Source organism: Cervus elaphus, chromosome 27 (assembly GCF_910594005.1).
Source record: "Cervus elaphus chromosome 27, mCerEla1.1, whole genome shotgun sequence".
NCBI lineage: Eukaryota > Metazoa > Chordata > Mammalia > Artiodactyla > Cervidae > Cervus > Cervus elaphus.
This window is the reverse complement of record NC_057841.1, coordinates 25880620-25893007: the sequence shown is the minus strand read 5'-3', so window position 1 is coordinate 25893007 and position 12388 is coordinate 25880620. Positions and strand designations below refer to the sequence as shown.

The following is a 12388-nucleotide window of genomic DNA, read 5'->3' as shown; positions in this document are numbered from 1 at the left end:
ACTTTTAAGATCTACTCTCTTAGCAACTTTCAAATATACAATGCAGTATTATTAACTCTGTGCATCGTTATTACACATAAAATGAGTCCTATATTACATCCCCAGGACTTATTTATTTTGCAACTGAAAGTTTGTACCTTTTGACACCCTGCACCCATTTTATAGACCCCTTACCCCCCACCTCTGGCAACCACTAATCTGTTCTTTGTGCCTATGAGTTTGGATTTGTGGTTGTTACTTTTTGATTCCACAGATAATTGAGATTAAATGGCATTTGTCTTTCTCTGCCTGACTAATTTCACTTAGCATAATGCCCATAAAGTCTATCCATGTTGTCGTAAATGGCAAAGTTTTCTTCTTCTTTATGGCTGGAGTGTGTGTGTGTGTGTGTGTGTGTGTGTGTGTGTACCACTTTTCTTTATCCTTTCATCTGTTGATGAATACTTAGGCTACTTCCATATTTTGGCAACTGTAAATAATGCTGCAGTAAACATGGAGATGCACATATCTTTTTGAGTTAGTTTTTTTTTTTTTCCTTCAGATAAATACCCAGAGTGTAATTGCTAGATCACATGGTGATTCTGGGGCTTTAACAGTGGTTCAGCAGTAAAGAATCTGTCTGCGAGGCAGGAGCGGAAAGAGATACGGGTTCGATCCCTGGTTCAGGAAGATCCCCTGGAGGAGGGCATGGCAAACCACTCCAGTATTCTTGCCTGGAGAACCCCATGGACAGAGGATCCTGGTGGGCTATGGTCCAAGGGGTCACAAAGAGTAGGACACAACTGAAGCGACTTAGCATGCGTGAAACATGGTGGTTCTGTTTTTAATTTTTTGAGGAAACTCCATACTGTTTATAATAGTGGCTGCACAAATTTTACTTTTCCCCCAATAGTGCACATGGGTTCCCATTTCTCCAAATTGTCACCAACACTTTCTTATTTTTTTGATAGCCATTCTAACAAGAGTGAGGTGATATCTTATTGTGGTTTTGATTTGCTCCCTAATAATGGAAAAGACCCTGATGCTGGGAGGGATTGGGGGCAGGAGGAGAAGGGGACGACAGAGGATGAGATGGCTGGATGGCATCACCAACTCGATGGACATGTGTTTGAGTAAACTCCAGGAGTTGGTGATGGACAAGGAGGCCTGGCGTGCTACGATTCATGGGGTCGCAAAGAGTCGGACACGACTGAGCTACTGAACTGAACTGAACTGAGTGATTAGTGATGGTAAGCATTGTGTCATGTACCTCTTGGTCATCTGTATGTCTTTGGAAAAATGTCTTTTCAGATCCTCTGCCCGTTTTTTAAACCCATATTACTAGTTTTTTTCCTGTTGAGTTGTGTGAGTTCTGTATACATTTTGGATATTGATCTATAAGTATTTTGTCCCATTTGATAGGTTGCCTTTCCATTTTGTTGATGGTTTCCTCTCTCGTGTAGAAGTCTTTTAGGTTGATGCAGTCCCACTTACTTGTACTTTTGTTGCCATTGTTTTTGGAGTCAAATTAAAAAAATCACCACCAAGAATAATGTTAAGGAGCTTACTGCCTATGTTTTCCTATAAGAGTTTTATAGTTTTAGGCCTTAGGTTCAAGTCTTTAATCCATTTTAAGTTAATTTTAATTTATAGCATAAGATAATGATGTAGTTCCATTCTCTTGCATGTAGCTACTCAGTTTCCCCAAGACTGTCCATTTAAGACAGTCTGTCTTTCCCTATTGTGTATTTTTGCCTCCTTTGTGTAAGTTAATTGACCATATATGTTTGTGGTTATATGTTCTCTTCCACTGATCTTTGAATCTTTTTATACCAATACTGTACTGTCTTGATTACTATTTGTTGTTGTTCAGTTTCTAAGTTGTGTCTGACTCTTTGCAACCCCATGGACTGTAGCATGCCATGATTACTATAGCTTTGGGATGATATTTGAAATTGGGAAGCATGCCTCCAGCTTTGTTCTTCTTTCTCAAGATTGCTTTGGTTATTTTGGGTCTTTTGTGGTTTCATACAAATTTTAGGATTGTTTATTTCTGTAAAATATGTCACTGGAATTTTGACAGGGATTGCATTGCCTCTGCAGATTGCTTTGGGTAGTATGGACATTTTAACAATATTCCTCCAATCCATGAGCCTGGAATATCTTTACATTTATTTGTGTATTCTTTAATTCTTTCCATTTCTTTTATCATACTTTTCAATGTACACATCTTTCACCTCCTTGACTAAATGTATTCCTTTATTTATTATTTTTGATGCAATTATAGTAGGATTATATTTTTAAACAGTTCGTTATTAATGTATAGAAATGCAACAGGCTTTTGTATATTGATTTTGCATCCTGCAACTTTTCTGAATTTATTAGTTCTAACAGTTTTTTGGTGGAGTCGAATATCATGCTATCATGCAGATAACAATATCATGCTATCTGCAAATAGTGACAGTTTTACTTCTTCCCTTCTGATTTGGATGCCTGTTATTTTTATTGCCTAACAATATACTGTATTAATTCTCAAGTGCTGTCTTCAGTAAGGAAGATACCATCTCCCCAAACCCTCCTCAAACACATACTCACTGCAGCTGTAATTTTTTTTTTTTTTAATCCTAGAGATCTATTCAGTGACCTGGATTGGGTCACAGACCTAACTCTGAACCAATCTTTAGGTCCAGGAGGATGGAATATTATAATTGGCAAGCTCTACTAGAATCACAAGGTTTGAGGGAGTAGTTCCCAGAAGAAGGAGGGGAAGACAGAAATAATAAAAATGCACTAGACATGCTTTTTGCACGGCATGCCATTATGCCTCATTCACATTGATTCTATTGCCGCCTCTTTGAAGGCTGATAGCATCCTCACTGAAGAGACTGGAGATGAGGCTTTGGGGGAGGGTGTGAAAAGTAGGCTATGTGAGCAGTTAATCGCAAGAATCGATCTAGCTCTCTCAGCTGACTGTTAACTCATTGTGGCTCCCTGTATGTTAAGAGTAGGACTGGTTTGGATTTGCTAAGGGTCTGGATCCTTCACATAGAAATTAAATAGACTCTTTTTGAAAGCGATCCTTTATGCTTTCATGTACTATCTTCTGTCGCTGGACCCCTCATGCTCACATCCGATAGTGAGCGTGAACTGAGGATATGAAGATACTTGGCATTATGAGCTCTGTAGTAAACAGAACACAAGTGCTAGTTAAAACATTTCTGATGGAAACTTAAATCTTATTTCATGATTTCCAGTTGCATTCTCTCTCTCTTTTAATGAAGCAAGCTTCTTTAATTTTCTTTTTAAAAATTTTATTCGAATGAGGTCAGAAATGGGGGAATTTCTCTTCCATTACTCACACTGCTTCCCAGCTGTTGGCCTCATGTTCCCTTGACACGCTGTTGAGGAACCACCCATAAGCTGTCGTTCCACCCCCGTGTGCACCCGCCTTGACAGAGAAGCCCCAGACTCAGGAAGACCCTTCCTCCCCATGCCCCTGTCATTGGTGGCCTGGGTCCCGAGTAGGTCTGAAACTCTGAAGGCCAATGGTTTGAACTCCTGTCTTCCCATCCCTCCAACTTGGCTTTGTATTTATATTAAGGAGTCTCTTTATTCTGTTGCTGCTTGTTAATATCAAAGTCAGAAATAAAGCTCTGTAGGTTGATTGACTTTTGAGAGCCCTAAGCAAATCATCTCTTGAAAGCTCATGAGCCTTCTGGAAGATAATTTACTTGCTAAATGGTACTTAGCGTCTCTGCCTTTCCTTTGCCACTCAACTGAGCTCGAGAAGACTTTTATCCTTTTTCAGTTGTACTACCCAGTCAGTTCAACAAGATGTGTTTTGTTCAAATGTGGAAATAAAATAGGGGAAGGAAATAAAGGAATTGCATGAACTTGAGCATGGACACATTTCAGTGAGAACATTCAAAGAGGCGTGTCTAGAGCTGGACCGTTGAATTATCACAGTCTTAGCCTAGTGAAAATGAAAACAGATTTTAGCTTTGGAAACAAAAGCAAAAAATGCCTATCCAAAGATATGAGAAAAGTGTGTATTGATAGCTGGGGCTTACTCAGAAAAAAAGTTAGTTGCTATAAAAAAAGGGAAGAAACTTCATTTCCCCTATTAATCACATACACTGTTAACCCCTAATCTTCGGGTCTCTCTCCCTCCCCCTCCATCTTCCTTTTCCTTAACCATAGTTTACAACTCCTATCCTTCTGCGTCTTTCATCCCTTTCTCCCGTGAATACTGCTCTCTCATCCCGCCCCCACCCCCGCGCTGTTTTCTCTGCCTCTGCTCTTTTCCACCGTTACCTCCTTGCTCCCTAGACTGAGCTGCCTTGAGGGCAGCTATCTACCTTCTCTTGCTTCTACATCCTTCTGCTGCCTTATCCCTAGATTCTGCATTTTTGCACCCAGATTTTATCAGACCCTAGTGGAAGGCAGCCTCACTTCGTGAATAAGAATGCTGGCTTGGACACCTGGCAGGTGGGTCCACGTCCAGCTTTGCCACTTCCTAGCTGATGATCTGGATAAGTTATTTAACTGGCTGCCTCCTCTGACAAATGAGATGTAAAATTGCCCTTTCTTCATAAGTTTCTGTGAGGATTAAAACACCCACCCAATTAAAACGTAGCACTTGGTCCTTAAAAAGTACCCAACAAACATTAGGAATTGCTGTTTTTGCGGTGATTGTCGTTGGAGAGAATTCCAGGTCTGTGTCAATAGACATTGTGAACCTTACTACTAAGTAATGCTGCTAACTTTGGTTTTTAAGCCAAAGTCTTCACAATGGCTGTTCAGAGCTCTGTGCATTCTTCTCCCTCCGTGATCTTTCTGACCTCATCTCCTACAACTACCCTCCCACCCCATAAAATGCACTCAAGTATAAGATTCACAAGGGCAGAGAATTTTGCTAACTTTTGTCAATTTCTGTCTCTTAAGCACCTGTTGTTCCTAGCGCATAGTAGGTCCTCAATAAATGTGTTGACTGTTTGAGGCCCAATACCAATATCACTACCTTGGTGAAGCTTGCCCTGTCTCTCCAGGCAAGGTTGCTTTCTTTTCTATATTCTGGTGATACTTAATACATTCTTCAATTATAACATTTCTCACATTGTATTTTTATAGAAAACATATTTAAAGCTCTTAAATTTAACCAGATGGTATAATTCAAAAGCACATTTTTATTTAATAGAATGAAACCTCACATTGCACAGATTTGATTGATTACAGAAATCATAATGTTCTGCAAGTTTGTAAATTGAGTTCCCATCATGTTTTATGAGTTATTCCATAAAAATTAAGTCCAACCTTGAGAAAATCCAAGGAAAAGCAAATTAGAAAGCAATTCCAACACACAGAGAAATCTTCTCTTAAGCAGCGGCACCTTCTGTGTTTTGACATTACAGAAAACTATTTTACTAGCAAAGAGGAAAGAGACTTGCAAAATTCTGCCTTGTGAGTATATCGGCATAGCTATCAGTGTGACTGATAAATAATCTGCAAAGACACGTAACTTCCAAAGTCAGTCCTGGAGGAGCCCACCTGTTCAGGTTGGTTTTGAAGGAGGACTTTCTTCATCTGGGGGAAAAATAGTTACCAAATTTTCTTAAATAAAATGCTATCACTAAAAGTCAGAAGGCATAGGCATATTATAGAATTCTCATCAGATCTAAAGGAAGAATGAATAAAATCTTCTATGCTTCAAGGTTAAAGTAACAAACAAGAACCACTCTCAAGTACACCTCTATGCCACCAATGTAATTTCAGGGCCAGCACCACTGGCTAGCCAATCATGTATTTATTCACTGCTCTCGTTTGGGTGTGGAATATATTTTAAGCTACCGATTGATAACCTGTCCCTGCCATTCCCTACTGGAAAATCCCAAGACATACACATGGGAGAAATTACTTGTCCCAGGGCAGCAGTGGTGACTGCTAAGTGGAATCTTCTGTCTGTATTCAGGGGTGATAACAATCTAAGGAAGCCCCCCCATCGAAGGTGGTGTGACAGCTGTTAATGCCTTTGACAGCAGTGATTATCAGCTTCAGTGAACACATTTTAACTTAGAAAAGGCATTTGTGATGAGTAGGTACTGTGGGGATGGAATTGGGATTCCTGGTTAATGATTTCATATCTTCTCTCCTGTTGGATTTCTCAAAACCAAGGCAATGCAAAGTCCCTGTTTTAGATGAATCTCACATGTTGGAGAAGTAGAGAGACAATGATTTCTGCCAAGATGCAATTATCGGTGCTTGCTGGCCTAACTCTCAAGAGAAACGGGGCTGTGCTATAACCCAGGAGCTTGGAAAATTAAAATCTGGGTTGGTGCCCAGCTCCATCTTCCTTGATTGGGCCTGTGGACGGGGACAGCGGCTGGTTTCCTTTTTTGCTCATTGCTCTGGCTCTGTGTCTGCTGGGTCTGCCTTAGTAATCCTGCTCTCCAAACATGCATCTGAAATATTTGTTTGCCTTTTGGAGGGGAGGGTGGGTTGAGGCAGGATCAGTTCATCTGGTGCCTAACAAGTGCTCATTAATGAACACATCGGCCCCTCTAATATTGATGAGAGCTTTTTAGTGCAAATACTTGCTGACGCTAGTTAGTTGCTGATATTAAATACATGATCCTTAATTTAATATCACCTCATTATCCATCTTGCTAACAATTAAGGTTTCCCTACTTGTTGAAGATTTCCTTATTTTCTTCAGTAATCCTTGATGGGTCTGATCTGAAATACAACCTCTAAAAAAATACCTTTGAGAATGCCTTATCAGATCCAGTCAACACTTCTCTGCCCTTATCTGATTCAAACTTCCTGTAATGTTTGGCCCTAGAGTCACCTCCTTTCTCTCTGATACCCACTTCTCCCCTGGGCTCAGTGAAACCACTCCTTCTTGGGATTGGCCCCATCAGGCAAAACCCTTTCCCATCTCTTTGCAGGCTTCTTGTTCATCACTCAGCTTTCACAGTGCCATCCGAGGCCTTGTCTCTCTCCCTGAGTGAAGGGCATCCACATCTTCGGCTTTAGTGATCACCCATAAGATCATTTCCTGCAGATCATCTGTATCTCCAAGTCAAACATATACATCAAAGGCCCACATGTTCCCTTATTCAAGAATATGTAGTGTACCCTGAGGAAACCAGGGTTGAAAAATACACATGTATCCCATTGTTCATTGCAGCACTATTTACAATAGCTAGAACATGAAAGCAACCTAGATGCCCATCAACAGATGAATGGATAAAGCAGCTGTGGTACATATACACAATGGAATATTTCTCAGCCATAAAAAGGAACACAGTTGAGTCAGTTCTGATAGGTGGATGAACCTAGAACCTATTATGCAGAGTGAAGTGAGTCAGAAAGAGAAAGGTAAATATCATATTCTAATGCACATATATGGGATCTAGAAAAATGGTTCTGAAGAAATTATTTACAGGGCAGCAATGGAGAAACAGACATAGAGAATAGACTTATGGGGAGAAGGGAAAAAAGGGTGCGATGTATGGAAAGAGTGACATGGAAACTTACATTACCACGTGTAAAATAGACAGCCAACGGGAATTTGCTGTCTGGCTCAGGAAACTCAGACAGGGGCTCTGTATCAGCCTAGAGGGGTGGGGTGGGGAGGGGGATGGGAGGGAGGTTCAAAAGGGAGGGGATACATGTATACCTATGGCTGATTCATGTTGAGGCTTGACAGAGAACAACAAAATTCTGTAAAGCAATTATCCTTCAATAAATTAAAAAAAAATTGAATACATAGTGAACACCTGCTGTGTGTGAAGCCTGGTGACCCCTCATTGTCTCCACTCAGATGTCCTGTTGGCACTTCTCTAGGGCCAAAACACACTAGGAGACTCTTTCTTCCAGAAGACAATTCAATCTGTTATTTCCCGTCTTGGTGAATGATAACCGTTATCCACTTGGTCACCTAAGCCATAAGCTTAGGATTCACTAGAAATATCTTTCTCCTTCGCAGCCCACCCTTAATTCTCATCAACATCCATGCCCGCAATCAGTTAGTCTGGCAAATCATGGCAGTCATTGCCTCTGAATATCTCAAATCTGGGCTTGCTTCTGCAGCCCCTTGGCTCCTAAGTTTAGGCCTTGGTCACTGTTTGATGCATTTAAATCTCCAACGTGTCTTCTATACTACTGTAACATCAGACTTTCTTGATATGCAAATGTCACCGTGAAGTTCCTTCCTCAAGCACTTCATGGTTCCAAAACATCTTCAAAGTGAAGGTCAAGCTTCTTAGCTTGGCCACAGCCCCTCCTGCATCCCACTCTGGCCCCTGCCACTGTGTACTCTGTTCTCCATCCCCACTGAACAACTTGCTATCTCCCTGGGACATCACACCCTTTCCTACCTGTGAATCTAAGCGTATCTGCTTGAGGAGCCCTTAGTTTCCCCCTCTACACTGCCATTCCTCCTTTAATTTTTAAAAATTAAAAAATGTTTTTTTGGCTGTGCTGGGTCTTCATCGCAGTGCATGGGCTCTTCTCGTAGCTCATGGGTTTAGTTGCCCCTAGGCATGTGGGATCTTAGTTCCCTGACCAGGGATCGAACCTGCATCCCCCACATTGGAAGCTGGATTCTTAACCACTGGACCACCAGGGAAGTCCTGCCATTCCTGTTTTAAATAATAGTACAGCCTAGAGGAGAAGCATGTCAACTGTGGGGCCAAGATATCCTGGATAAGTTGCATTTACTATTTGAGTCTCGACTTCATCTCTAGGGTTATTGTGAGAATCAAATCAGATGTTTGTTGAATAAATGAATTATGTATTCATGTAGTGTCTATTGCATGCTAGGCCTTATTCTAAGCACTGAAGATATAGTAGTGAACAGAACAGTTGAAGAACCCTCCCTAAGGGATCTTATATTCTGTTTTGGAGAAAGAAATGGCAACCCACTCCAGTATTCTTGCCTGGGAAATCCCATGGACAGAGGAGTCTGGCAGGCTACAGTCCTTGGGGTCGCAAAGAGTTGGACACAACTGAGCACATATATGCATTCTGTGTAGCACAGAGAAAGGGAACAAAAAAGGTCATAATTATTACTCATCCAAGGGTTAGGTAATAGCTCCTTGGGGAAACTTTTCAGGCCTATTTCAGTTTCCATTCTGAATGGAATGGAATTCCACTTTGAATTCCATTCCCTCATCTTCTGTGGCCCTATATCAGCCTGTCTGATACCATTATCAGGGCATCACGTTGTGTCATAATTGCAAATAATTTTATCTTGTTCACCCACAACTCTGAGTTCCCTGAGTACAGAGCCTGGGACTTTTCTTTTTGTTTTCAGCTTCCAGTACACAAGAAATCCAGTCGTAAGTGTTAAGTGAATGCACATTTTAGAGTATGCTTAACTTATTGTTTAAAAATAGCATCTACCACTAAAGAGCATTTGTTATAGGCCTGACACTGTGTCAGTTGCTTCAAGTATAATATATTATGTAATTTAACCTTCACAGCAACACTGTGAAACCAGTATTATTACACCTACTTTACAGATGAGGAAACTAAATCTTAGAGATGCAGAGTAACTTGTTAGTATCAAATAGCCAGCAAGTGGTGAAACCAAGCTGGGGACCCAGGTCTGTCAGAGCCCCAACTTCAATCCACTGGGCTTGGTAAGAGGAGCCATTTCTCCATGGGGTAGCTGGAGATTTAGGTCTGCACACATTTTATTTTTGGTACACCTGTGTACATAAGATAAAACCTCAACCACAGTCAGATGTACACAGACATTTTAGTTTACTTTTTTCTATAATCTGTATGATTCTCTTTTCCCTGCTGAGGGAGATGGGAAATGAAAGGTTTTATTTAAAATTGCCAGTTCAAAGTATAGCCTTTTCTGATTCAGTCCATCTTTGGAGCACTCCATCTCTTGGGTGGATATTCAGTCTTTTAGATGTCCTCCTCTTTCCTACACCCTACCTCACCATACCAAACCACTGATTTTTCTAGTGTGATGAGGCTGCAGCTTGATTGGGAAGGAAGGTGTTGGGGAGACACTCTTTAAAAGCCATCTCTTCCCAGAATCCCAAATGGGACATTTGCCTCTTTAGGCTCAAGAAAGTCCCTTAGGCTGAGAACAAAGCCAAAAGCTCTCTAATGGCTCCCTTCAGGGAGCTGAAAATGGGAGATGCTGCTTTTTCTCACTTTCACCTGCTTCTTTCCAGCCTTGGGGTGGGGGTACTCTCCCCTCCCTCTTCCTGCCGAGTCTGTGCTTTCCCTGTATCCTAGCATTCTCCCTCCCAAAGTGGAATGTGCCTTCCCCTTCTTCCTGGGGCTAAACAAGAGAATGGCTGCCAGGTAACCTGATTTATGGGGAGGGGAATGAAAACACATCTGTTCAATATTTTCAAATTATTACCCCTGTTACCCCTGCATCTTGGAGGGTAATCACAAATCTCTGGGGCCTCTCTGGGGCCCTTTGTAGTGCTGTGGTTCAGAACTGCCCCAGTGGAAGATTTACAAGGGTTCTTAGGTACCTCCTCCACCTGCCTCACTACCGCTCCCCTTTCAGCCCATCCCCCCAAATTCCTGGTCATAGTCCTCTTCTTCAAGAACAACCTCAAAACAGTGGGAGAGTTTTCTCCATGAAATTACCTGGTGGAATGACCTATATTACATTCAAATTCTGACAAACATAGTCCCTGTGATAATACCAATTATGTGACTTGTTACTCAAACATGGGATCATAGAAAAGTAAGCTATCCTCAGGAGCCCCAAGTGAGACGGCTGAAAACATTAAATATTTGATTTGTAGACTCTGCCTTTTCACTTCAGACTGTCCCCAAAGAAAGGGGAAGCTTTTGCAAAGGGGAATTAATTAGTAGGGAAATTGACAGCCATGGGTCAAGTAACAGAAATAGTAGGAGGAAATGTTGGTCTTTGTAGCAGTAACTACACTCTCATGCCCTTTTAGTTCATTGTGCAATGTGAGGCTTGCTGTGTATCTCTTGTACTTAGATATTTATCTGATGTACCTTGTTAAGACTTAGGTCAGAATTGGATCCTTATTATATATAAAAAATACTCATGTAAGCTGAGATATGGATGAAAGAATCAACTTCTACACTGTGAATTCACTGGAAAAAGTAGAAAATAAAATTATTAAAATATAGTTTAAAAGGAGATGATAGAATAGGAAAAAATGCCCCCCTTATTTGAGATTATCCTTACCATCTGTGTTGTAAACCATTTGATTCTAATTCTAGAAGCTTTATGCCAGAAATAGCTTATTACCAGGGAAATATGCTAGAGAATTGTCAGGAATGACAGCATTTTTATTTATTTTAATATCTGTATCACAAAATAATAAAGCTGGTAAGCTGTACAATGGAAGGCATAAGCCTAGTACTTTCTGCTACATATATTTATTCTGACTTTTACCCACCCCAGGAAACATCAGAGACCACTTCTGATAAGCAGAGAACCACTTCTGATGAGTTGAAGGCAAACTCTTCTTCTCTCTGAAGGAAAGCACTGGACACATCTGGAATCTGTTCAGAGTTTATAATCTAATCCATAGACTTTGCACTGCACTAGCAATTCTATTCACAGTTGTCCTTTCACTGTTGACAGTATATAAAGTACTTGATTCCTACCTTGATCTATAACATTTATGAGTTCACATTAAACACACATCACCACTGTCCAATCACATTGATAAAAAGCATGTCATCTTGAGTTTCCAGCTCACTGCTTCCTGACTGTGTGACCTTGAGCAGCCACACCAGTTACTTCATCTCACTAGTATACTCATCTCTAAATTAGGGATGATAGTAACGATAGGACCTGTCTCATAGCCAATGTATTTGAAAGATGCATAGCAATGATGCAGAGCAGCTTGAATGTTGAGAGTTTCCATCCAGATACTAAATTGGATGTTCACTTGTTTAATTCAAAGAAAATAAAATACATGACAAGGATTTAATTATCTGTATCAGGAGGCAGTGTAAGAATTTGAATTGAGAGGTCCTGGGTAACCATGATGTTCTAAAATGGTGGTTCTTTAAAAAAAAAAAAAAAAAACTCCTCCCTTTGGGGATTCTTTCGTGCAGAAAATCTTCATTTGCAATTCTTGATTTTCTCATTATTAATGTAAAGGTATATTGATTAGAAGGAAATGGAGCTTCCTATTCAGTTTTCAAGTTTGGGGTTGCTTTGGGGGAGGCGGTTGCTGCTGTTTGGAGAATCGGGGAGGAACCTGGAAATTTTAACCCCTTAGTCTGATAAATTTTCTTGAAGCAGGCTACCAGGTCGTCTTATATATTTCTGAAACCAGACTGAGTTTAATTTTCATGGAACAAGAACTTGGTATGGAAGGAGTTAAAGGGTCTCCCACACCCCTCAGCCTGAATCGTTCTTTTGTGTACGCAGCTGCAG

The 12388-nt window shown here is 40.7% G+C and overlaps 1 protein-coding gene across 2 annotated transcripts in view; it reads left to right on the top strand.

The window, feature by feature from the left end:
* MAPRE2 (microtubule associated protein RP/EB family member 2) overlaps nucleotides 1-12388 on the top strand; it is a 177996-nt gene that overhangs the window by 55509 nt on the left and 110099 nt on the right. The gene's annotated exons all lie outside the window — the stretch shown is intronic.